Genomic DNA, 10855 nt, shown 5'->3' on the forward strand with positions numbered 1-10855 from the left:
TATCACACCTAGTGTTTAATTTGTCATACTGTAATAATTTCACCACTATGTCCTATTTATTGCCTCACCCCCCTTATCCAACCTCATTTGCACACACTGTATATACTTTCTTTATTGTATTATTAACTGTATGTTTGTTTATTCCATGTGTAACTGTTGTTGATTGTGTCACACTGCTTTGCTCTATCTTGGCCAGGTCACAGTTGTAAATGAAAACTTGTTCTCAACTAGCCTACCTGGTTAATTAAAATATATATTTTTTTAATTACTCAAGGGGCATTATCACTGAGAAAAGTATTCAAAGTTCTTGATAACCATAGATAACAAGAAGTTATCATATAGTTGTCATCGTCGTGTGTGTAGGTGGCAAGGATGTCAGGCGCAGGAGAAACCAACTTGGTATAACTGGAGTAGTTTAATAAATAAACTAACACAAACTCCAAAAACCAACGTACATAAAATACCCATAGCTCACCAATACAAAAAATACACGAAAATCAATAACATAAAATACAAGAAAATCAATAACAAACAAAACAATCTCGGACAAGGACATGAGGGAAAACAGAGGGTTAAATACACAACATGTAATGAATTGGATTGGAAACAGGTGTGTAGGAAAACAAGACAAAACCAATGGAAAATGGATCAGTGATGGCTAGAAGACTGATGATGTCGATCGCCGAGCACAACCCGAACAAGGAGGGGCATTGACTTTGGCAGAAGTCGGGGGGCCACACGCGGCTCCTGCAGCGTGTCGACACCGGCCTCGGGGATGACCCGGAGGACGAGGTGCAGGAAGATTGGGATGGAGACGATTGAACTCTCGCAGCAGGGAAGCATCTAACACATCCTCCACCGGAACCCAGCATCTCTCCTCTGGATCGTACCCCTCCCAGTCCACGAGGTACTGAAGGCCCCTCGCCCGACGTCTCGAATCCAGGTGGATCAAACAGAGTACGCCGGGGCCCCCTCAATGTCCAGAGGGAATCTCCCGCACCTCAGCCTCCTGGAGCGGGCCAGCCACCACCGGCCTGAGGAGAGACACATGGAACGAGGTGTTAATGCGGTAATGTGGGGGAAGCTTTAACCTATAACATACCTCGTTCACTCTCCTCAGGACTTTAACCTGTTAGGGCTAGGGGGCAGTATTGACACGGCCGGATAAAAAAACGTACCCGATTTAATCTGGTTACTACTCCTGCCCAGTAACTAGAATATGCACATAGTTATTGGCTTTGGATATAAAACACCCTAAAGTTTCAAAAACTGTTTGAATGGTGTCTGTGAGTATAACAGAACTCAAATGGCAGGCCAAAACCTGAGAAGATTCCATGCAGGAAGTGGCCTGTCTGACAAGTTGTGTTTCATCTTGGCTCTTTTTATTGAATACTGAGGATCTTTGCAATAACGTGACACTTCCTACGGCTCCCATAGGCTCTCAGAGCCCGGGAAAAAGCTGAACGATATCGAGGCAGCCTCTGGCTGAAACACATTATCGCTTTTGTCAAGTGGCCGATCAGAGTACCATGGGCTTAGGCGCGTGCCCGAGTCGACCGAATGCTTTATTTTCTTTCGTCTGTTTACCTAAACGCAGATTCCCGGTCGGAATATTATCGCTTTTTTATGAGAAAAATGGCATAAAAATTGATTTTAAACAGCGGTTGACATGCTTCGAAGTACGGTAATGGAATATTTAGAATTTTTTTGTCACGAATAGCGCCATGCTCGTCACCCTTATTTACCCTTTCGGATAGTGTCTTGAACGCACGAACAAAACGCCGCTGTTTGGATATAACTATGGATTATTTTGAACCAAACCAACATTTGTTATCCTGTTAGGGCTAGGGGGCAGTATTGACACGGCTGGATAAAAAAATACCCGATTTAATCTGGTTACCACTCCTACCCAGTAACTAGAATATGCATATACGTATTACATATGGATAGAAAACACCCTAAAGTTTCTAAAACTGTTTGAATGGTGTCTGTGAGTATAACAGAACTCAAATGGCAGGTCAAAACCTGAGAGATTCCTTTACAGGAAGTGGCCTGTCTGACCATTTCTTGAACTTCTTTTCCATCTCTATCTTTTACTAAGGATCTCTGCTCTAACGTGACACTTCCTACGTCGTCCATAGGCGCTCAGAGCCCGGGAAAAACCTGAATGTCGTCATCCCAGCCCCAGGCTGAAACACATTATCGCCTTTCTCAAGTGGCCGATCAGGGGACTCTGGGCTTAGGCGCGTGACCCGACCGCCCCCGCCTTTGTGATTTTTTCCTCTGTTTGCCGAAAAGGAGATTCCCTGTCGGAATATTATCGCTTTTCTACGAGAGAAATGGCATAAAAATTGATTTTAAACAGCGGTTGACATGCTTCGAAGTAAGGTAATGGAATATTTAGAATTTTTTTGTCACGAATTGCGCCATGAGCGCGACCCTTCTTTACCAAGTGGCTGTTACGTAGGTGGGACGAATTCGTCCCGCCTAGCCCAGAGAGGTTATTGAAGTAGAAGTCCTGGGAGTTAATTCTGACGAAGACAGCAAAGGTAATAACATTTCTCTTATAGTAAATCTGACTTTGGTGAGTGCTAAACTTGCTGGGTGTCTAAATAGCTAGCCCTGTGATGCCGGGCTATCTACTGAGAATATTGCAAAATGTGCTTTCACCGAAAAGCTATGTTAAAATCGGACATATCGAGTGCATAGAGGAGTTCTGTATCTATAATTCTTAAAATAATTGTTATGCTTTTTGTGAACGTTTATCGTGAGTAATTTAGTAAATTCACCGGCAGTGTTCGGTGGGAATGCTAGTCACATGCTAGTCACATGCTAATGTAAAAAGCTGGTTTTTGATATAAATATGAACTTGATTGAACAAAACATGCATGTATTGTATAACATAATGTCCTAGGGTTGTCATCTGATGAAGATCATCAAAGGTTAGTGCTGCATTTAGCTGTGGTTTGGGTTTATGTGACATTATATGCTAGCTTGAAAAATGGGTGTCTGATTATTTCTGGCTGGGTACTCTGCTGACATAATCTAATGTGTTGCTTTCGCTGTAAAGCCTTTTTGAAATCGGACAGTGTGGTTAGATTAACGAGAGTCTTGTCTTTAAAATGGTGTAAAATAGTCATATGTTTGAAAAATTGAAGTTTTTGCATTTTTGAGGTTTTTTAATAACGCGCCACGGGATTACACTGGTTGTTACGTAGGTGGGACGATTTGGTGCCACCTACCCTAGAGAGGTTAAACGGCCCCACAAACCGCGGACAGCTTCCGGCAGGGCAGGCGGAGGGGCAGGTTTCTGGTCGAGAGCCAGACCCTGTCCCCTGTCCCCTGGCCGGTCCTGGCAATAAGACCTCAGAAACCTACCCACATCCTGGTTAACTCTCTCCACCTGCCCGTTACTCTCAGGGTGAAAACCCAAGGTAAGGCTGACCGAGACCCCCAGATGCTCCATGAACGCCTTCCAGACCCTTGACGTGAACTGGGGACCCCGATCAGGCACTATATCCTCAGGCACCCAGTAGTGCCGAAAGATGTGTGTAAACAGAGCCTCTGCAGTTTGTAGGGCCGTAGAGAGACCGGGCAAAGGGAGGAGACGACAGGACTTAGAAAAACGATTCACAACGACCAGGATCGTGGTGTTACCTTGTGAAGGTGGAAGATCGGTTATGAAATCCACTGACAAGTGCGACCACGGCCGTTGTGGAACGGGTAAGGGTTGTAACTTACCTCTGGGTAGGTGTCTAGGAGCCTTGCACTGGGCGCACACCGAGCAAGAGGAAACATAAACCCTCACGTCGTTAGCTAAGGTGGGCCACCAGTACCTCCCACTAAGACAGCGCATCGTCCGACCAATCCCAGGATGACCAGAGGAGGGTAACGTGTGAACCCAGTAGATCAGTCGGTCACAGACGGAATGTACAGACGCCCAGCTGGACACTGAGGGGGAACGGGCTCTGCACGTGACACCCGCTCAATGTCCGCGTCCAGCTCCCACACTACCGGTGCCACCAAACAAGAGGCTGGGATTATGGGAGTGGGATCCATGGACCGCTCCTCTGTGTCATACAGCCGGGACAGTGCGTCTGCCTTAACGTTCTGGGAACCTGGTCTGTAAGAGAGGGTAAATACAAAATGGGTGAAAAACATGGCCCACCTTGCCTGGCGAGGATTCAGTCTCCTCGCCTCCCGGATGGTCTCCAGATTGCGGTGGTCAGTCCAGATGAGAAAAGGGTGTTTAGCCCCCTCAAGCCAATGTCTCCACACCTTCAAAGCCTTGACAACAGCCAACAGCTCCCGGTCCCCCACATCATAGTTTCGCTCCGCCAGGCTGAGCTTCTTAGAGAAGAAGGCACAGGGGCGGAGCTTAGGTGGCGTACCCGAGCGATGAGAGAGCACAGCTCATATCCCAGCCTTAGACGCGTCCACCGCCACTATGAATTGCAAAGACGGATCCGGAAGAGCCAACACAAGAACCGAGGTAAACAGAGCCTTCAGTTTCCTAAAAGCCCTGTCCGCCCCAGTCGACCACTCCAAGTGCACCGGACCCCCCTTCAGCAGTGAGGTAATGGGATCAGCTACCTGACCAAAACCCCAGGTAAACCTCCGGTAGTAATTGGCAAACCCTAAAAATCGCTGCACCTCCCTTACCATGGTGGGAGTCGGCCAATTATGCACGGCTGCAATGCGGTCAATCTCCATCTCCACTCCTGATGTGGATAGGCGATACCCTAAGAAGGAGACGGACTGTTGAAAGAACAGGCATTTCTCAGACTTGACATACAGGTCATGCTCCACCAGGAACACATGCTCGGCGCGTGTAGAGGAGTAGATCAGAATGTCATCGATATACACCACTACACCCTGCCCGTGCAGGTCCCTGAAAATCTTGTCTACAAAAGATTGGAAGACTGATGGAGCATTCTTCAAACTGTATGGCATGACGAGGTACTCATAATGCCCCGAGGTGGTACTAAATGCTGTCTTCCACTCGTTTTCATCTCAGATACGCACCAGGTTGTACGCACTCCTGAGATCCAGTTTAGTGAAGAAGCGCACCCTGTGCATTAACTCAATCGCCGTGGCAATCAGAGGTAGCGGGTAACTGTACCCCACCATAATATTATTGAGACCTCGATAATCAATGCACGGGCGCAGACCTCCATTCTTCTTCTTGACAAAAAAGAAACTCGAGGAAACGGGTGAAATGGAGGGACGAATGTACCCCTGACGCAGGGATTCGGAGACATATGTCTCCATAGCTACCATCTCCGCTTGTGATAGGGGATACACATAACTCCTGGGAAGTGCAGCATCTATGAGATTTATGGCACAATCCCCCTGTCGATGGGGTGGTAATTGAGTCGCCTTCTTTTTACAGAAGGCGAGAGCCAAATTGGCATAGTCGGGGGGAATGCGCATGGTGGAGACCTGGTCTAGACATTCCACCGTAGTAGCACCAACGGAAACCCCTACACACCTACCTGAGCACTCTTGCGACCACCCCGGGAGAGCCCTCTGTGGCCAAGAAAAAGTGGGGTTATGACAAATTAACCAAGGTAGACCCAGCACCACAGGATACGCAGGAGTGGCCATAAGGAAAATATTTTTTTTTTCTTCCCTTGTGACCCCCCTGCGTCACCATACTCAAAAGAGCTGTGGCCTCCCTGATTAACCCTGACCCTAATGGTCGACTATCTAAGGTGTGAACGGGGAAAGGCACATCCACAGGTACAATGGGGATCCCTAAACTATGAGCAAAAGCTTGATCAATGAAATTCCCAGCCGCGCCTGAATCTACTAGCACCTTATGCTGGGAACGCAGGGGGGGGGGAAATCAGGAAAATTAACAGACACACATAAGTACAACAGAGGGCTCTGGATGAGAATGGTGCCTACTCACCTGGGGTGGCGCCAGAGCGCCCTGCCTGTTACCTCGATTCCCAGAAGAACCTACCCGGCACCGACCAGCAGTGTGACCTCTGCAGCCACAGATGGTGCGCGAGCGGGAACCCCCTCCGGTCTCCCTGTGCACCCCCTCTTCCAGTTCCCTGGATATAGGAGAGGGAGTGCGGGAGGATGGAACTACCAGACCCCGATCTGGATGTCCGCGAGCAGCCAGCAGGTTGTCCAGCCGGATGGACAGATCCACCAGCTGGTCGAAGGTGAGGGTGATGTCTCTGCAGGCCAGCTCCCGACGGACGTCCTCACGCAGACTACAACGGTAATGGTCGATCAGGGCCCTGTGATTCCATCCCGCACCGGCTGCCAGGGTCCTAAACTCCAGGGCAAAATCCTGGACGCTCCTCGTTTCCTGCCTCAGATGGTAGAGGTGCTCACCCACCGCTCTGTCCTCGGGTGGATGGTCAAAGACTGCCCGAAATGGCAGGTGAACTCCTCATAATGGTCCAACGCCGCATCATCTCCTCCACACACAGCACTGGCCCACTCCAGGGCTCTCCCGGTGAGGCACGAGACGAGGGCGAAACTCTTCTCACGGTCAGATGGAACTGGGTGGACCGTGGCCAGGAAAAGGTCTAATTGGAGTAGGTAACCCCGGCAGGTGGCAGCACTTCCGTCGTATCCGAGGCATGGATAGACGGATGCCACCGAGTTCAGGTTGAGAAAGGGCGCTCAGGATAGACCCCAGTTGGGCTGGTGGAGGCGCTGGAAAACCTCCCTGTCTCTCCCAGCGGTCCATATTCTGGACAACGCGATCCATAGCGGCGCATAGATGGTGAAGCTTCTCCTCATTCTCCTGGACGCGTTCCTCCACCTCCATATCCGGGGTACCCTCTCCTGCTGACTTCATATTTTGTTCCGAGATTCTGTCATCGTCGTTTGTGTAGGTGGCAAGGAAGTCAGGCGCAGGAGAAACCAACTTGGTATAACTGGAATAGTTTAATAAATAATAAACTAACACGAACTCCAAAAACCAACGTACATAAAATAACATGGGTAAAAATACCCGGAGCTCACCAATACAAAAAATACACGAAAATCAATAACAAACAAAACAATCTCGGACAAGGACATGAGGGAAAACAGAGGGTTAAATACACTGTGTGTATGTGTAGGAAAACAAGCCAAAACCAATGGAAAATTAAAAATGGATCAGTGATGGCTAGAAGACCGGTGACATCGATCGCTGAGCACCACCCGAACAAGGAGGGGCATCGCCTTCGGCAGAAGTTGTGACAATAGTTGTTATATTCTCCTGAGAAGGATTTAATTCGGACTAGAAAAGCACTTGAATTGAAACATATTGATGTATAATATAAAATGCAATGCAGCTAATGATCTTTGTAAAACACATCACTTTATCAACTCAAATTATTAATATTTGTCCCCCCAAAAATGTTAGGATCCCAAGATAAAAGAGAACAATGTACTCTGTCGACACTGAGCTGAGATCAAATGGCTGGCATCCCCATTACACAACGTTCATATGTATTAATGAAGGGACTTTGCTAAATTATTGAACTAGAAAAATACATAAAATATAAAAGATTATAAAAGATTAAAGTAGCATCTGGCCAGTGTATTGTGGGTACCTTCTGTCTGTCCTCTGTGTCATATCACTTTGTTCTGCTAATGATACATTTTTTAATGCTGGGACCCAGGTTGAATAAGGGGTGGGTGAAAAAAAAAACATTTCTTTACTTAACTTTCATCATACAGATTAAATTGGTTGCTCTTTTTTCATTTGTGGTTCATACCCCTTTGTTATAATTAAGTTTGTTCAGTTCACACTGAGCCTTTTCAACAGGAGTATCAGTGACATAGGAATTGGAATTGTGTTGAAAATGAAAACTGCACATTGTTCAGTTCATTGTGTGATACGCTATGGGTGTGGATGTACCCATGCATTCCCATGGGTAACATACCAATTGAAGAAATACAAGGCATTTCCTGTGATCTTTGTTTAATTCTCTCCATGAAATGACAATGTGTGTATTTTTTCCTATATTCGAATGGCATTCAATTATTGTACTGAGGAAGTAAGTTATGCATAAGAGCAATTTAACTTGCTTTCAGTAACAAAGCAAGGCTTAATTAATTGGAATAGCAGTAATATACTGATCTACAATATTTGTTTTATAAATGCATTGTGGATTCTATGCATGTGCCCTGAGACATTATTATCAACATGCAGTGTGGAGTACAATCCACCAGATAATACATATATTAATTGCATAGTTATAAGGCCATCACCCAAGTCGTGGGGATGTAAGGAGTGTATTAAATTAAAATAATGCAAAGGTCAAATACATTTTCCTGGCTCCCTGTTGAAATGCACCCTTCATTTGTCTTCCCAGGACTCTGGCCCAGTGTTCATGTGACCTGCCTGACTGTCTTGGGTATATGCCAAATGTGAACAGAAGTTCTATTTTAGTTTGTAAATGGAGTGTCCTTGTTCTAAGGCAAGCTATGGGCAACTCTGTCCAAATCGTTATCTGTAAAAACATCAGAGGCCAAATAGACAACACAATATGAGTTGGCTTTTCGTAAGTTTTTGCTGCATAAGTAATGATGTGAGTGTATGTTTGAAAATGGGTTCTTATCATTGCAGCTACAAATCCTATACGCATACTGGTGTTGAACTCCGCTCAACATTTATTTCCTTGTCCATCAATTTAACTGACTTAGCTAATGTTATTACAAGTTTATAGTCATTCAAAAAGAGCCAGATTGGCTACTTATTTTATTGATCTATCTATGCATCACTTCCCCATTTGAAATTCTCATTTATTAGATACTCACAGAAACTCAAGCTGCCAGCCAACAAACAAAATATACATGATTCCAGATGATGCTTAATATTTAGGGAAGAAAACCATTTACCATGGATTCTATAATTTGATGTGTAAATAGAAAGTTAGAGTCCAATACAGGACATTTCATTATAAATGTAATGCATTTAGATGGCTTTGTATGTTACTGTAAACATTGCTACGCTACATATTCCAGTGTGATAACATTTGCTTTGAGACACACAACTATGACCTTTGGATGACCATTTTTTAATTTTATTTATCCTTTATTTACCTTAATTTGACCATGTGACTGTTCCAACAAAATCAGCAATAACTTATCAATGCCATGGTAGCAATGTATGTGCCAATTGTGCAAATAAAAAATGAAAATACAAAAATGAATTAACTCTCTGGCTATTTATCAGTATTTTCAGAGTCTATGAACGATACTGACCTTTTGAGGTAAGTCATTCAACCTAGGTGCCCCAAAAAGGAGTGCAGGAAGGCAACAAATGTCCGCCAGCTAATTTCCTAGCCTGAAATTGGAATGTGCTCCAACATTTACCTTTTAGACTGAGGTATATGAGGTATCTACCAGTGGCAAAGGAGTAGGAAATCTTAATATGGAGCACCAGTCACATATATCTTAACAAAAACAGACACAGAGACAGCCATGCAACTGCGTACTGCATGTGAGTTTGCTAAAACATACGGGACTCTATTTTTGGCTGGGGTTAAACCAGCGCAATTGTCAAATGCACACTCTTTGGCAATTTTAACCTGTTAAAGGCACCGCTCTGCTATTTTGCCATGCTTGCACTCAGATTGGTAATTTACAGTGCCTTCAGAAAGTATTCAAACCTCTTGACTTTTTCCACATTTTGTTGTGTTACAAAGTGGGATTAAAAAGGATTTAATTATCTTTTTTTTGTCAACGATCTACACTAGATACTCAGTAATCTCAGTGGAAGAAAGATTATAATGTTTGTAAAAAAGAAAACACTATCTTTAATATTTTTTTATATCACATTTGGCAGAGATTACAGCTGTGAGCCTAAGAGCTTTGCACACCTTGAATGTACAATATTTGCACATTATTCTTTTTAAAATTCTTCAAGGTCTGTCAAGTTGGTTGTTGATCATTGCTAGACAGCCATTTTCAAGTCTTGGCATAGATGTTCAAGCTGATTTAAGTCAAAACTGTAATATTCAATGTCGTCTTGGTAAGCAACTCTAGTGCATATTTGGCCTTGTGTTGTAGGTTTTGTCCTGCTGGAAGGTGAATTTGTCTCCCATTGTCTGTTGGAAAGGAGACTGAATCACATTTTCCACTAGGATTTTTCATGTGCTTAGCTCTATTCTGTTTATTTTTATCCCCCCCCCAAAATCCCTAGTTCTTTCCGATGACAAGCATAGTCATAACATGATGCTACCACTACCATGCTTAAAATATGAAAAGTGGTACTTAGTGATATGTTGTGTTGGATTTGCCCTAAAAGTACATTTCTTTGCCACATTTTTTGCTGTTTTACTTTAGTGCCTTATTGCAAAAAGGATGCATGTTTTTGAATATTTTTATTCTGTACAGGCTTCCTTCTTTTAACTCATTACGGTTAGTATTGTGGAGTAACTAGAATGTTGTTAATCCATCCTGATCTTTTCTCATATCACAGCCATTAAACTCTGTAACGGTTTAAAAGTCACCATTGGCCTCATGCTTAAATCCCTAAGTGGTTTCCTTCCTCTTCGGCAACTGAGTTAGGAAGGACACCTGTATCGTTGTAGTGACAAGGTATTGATACACCGTCTTAAGTGTAATTAATAACTTCACCATGATCAAAGGAATAGTCAATGTCTGCTTTTTTTTACCCATATACCAAAAGGTGCCCTTCTTTGTGAGGCATTAGAAAAACTCCCTGGTCTTTGTGGTTGAATCTGTGTTTGATATTCACTGCTCAACTGAGGGATCTTACAGATAATTGTATGTGTGGGTACAGAGATGAGGTAGTAATTCAAAACACATGTTAAATGTAACACTATTATAGCACAAGCGAGTCCATGCAACTTGTATTGTGACTTGTTAAGAT

Source organism: Salmo salar, chromosome ssa05 (genome assembly GCF_905237065.1).
Source record: "Salmo salar chromosome ssa05, Ssal_v3.1, whole genome shotgun sequence".
Lineage (NCBI taxonomy): Eukaryota > Metazoa > Chordata > Actinopteri > Salmoniformes > Salmonidae > Salmo > Salmo salar.